Here is a 565-nt window from a genome sequence, read left to right on the forward strand (position 1 = left end):
GGTTCCGTCCCACGCCCGCGCGGTCAAGCCCAGTGAAGCGGAGCATGAGCCTACAAAAAGCGCGCGACTTCGTGTGGGGCAGCCGCGTTCAAAGGTTGCGCCCGGCCAATGATATGCGAGGTATCTAGTTTCGTTGGGGCAAAGGACGCCGGCGCGATCCGCCGCGATCCGGCGCGATCCCGAGCGATCTCGAGCGATCTCGAGCGATCTTACGCGATCCCGAGCGCTCCTACGCGCTCGGACGCGCTCCCGGCGATCCGGAGCGCGGCGGCGCCGGTCATATTCCGGCGCGCGCGAATCTGCGCGACATCGACGCGATCCATCGACGCGGGCGGTTAGCGGTCCTACTTCCGGCCCTTGCGGCTCCGGCTCGGCTTCTTCGCGGCGAGGGTCGTCGTCGTCGTCGCCGCGAAGGCGCCGGGCTGGGAGAGCGGCGCGGCCGCGCCGAAGAGGCCGCCGGCCGCGGGCGCGGGCGGCGCCGCGGCGCCGAAGAGGCCGCCGGCCGCGGGCGCGGGCGCCGCGGCCGCGCCGAAGAGGCTGCCGGCCGCGCGCGCGGGCGCCGCGG

The sequence above is a fragment of the Aureococcus anophagefferens genome (assembly GCF_000186865.1).
Source record: "Aureococcus anophagefferens unplaced genomic scaffold AURANscaffold_1, whole genome shotgun sequence".
In the NCBI taxonomy this organism is placed as follows: Eukaryota; class Pelagophyceae; order Pelagomonadales; family Pelagomonadaceae; genus Aureococcus; species Aureococcus anophagefferens.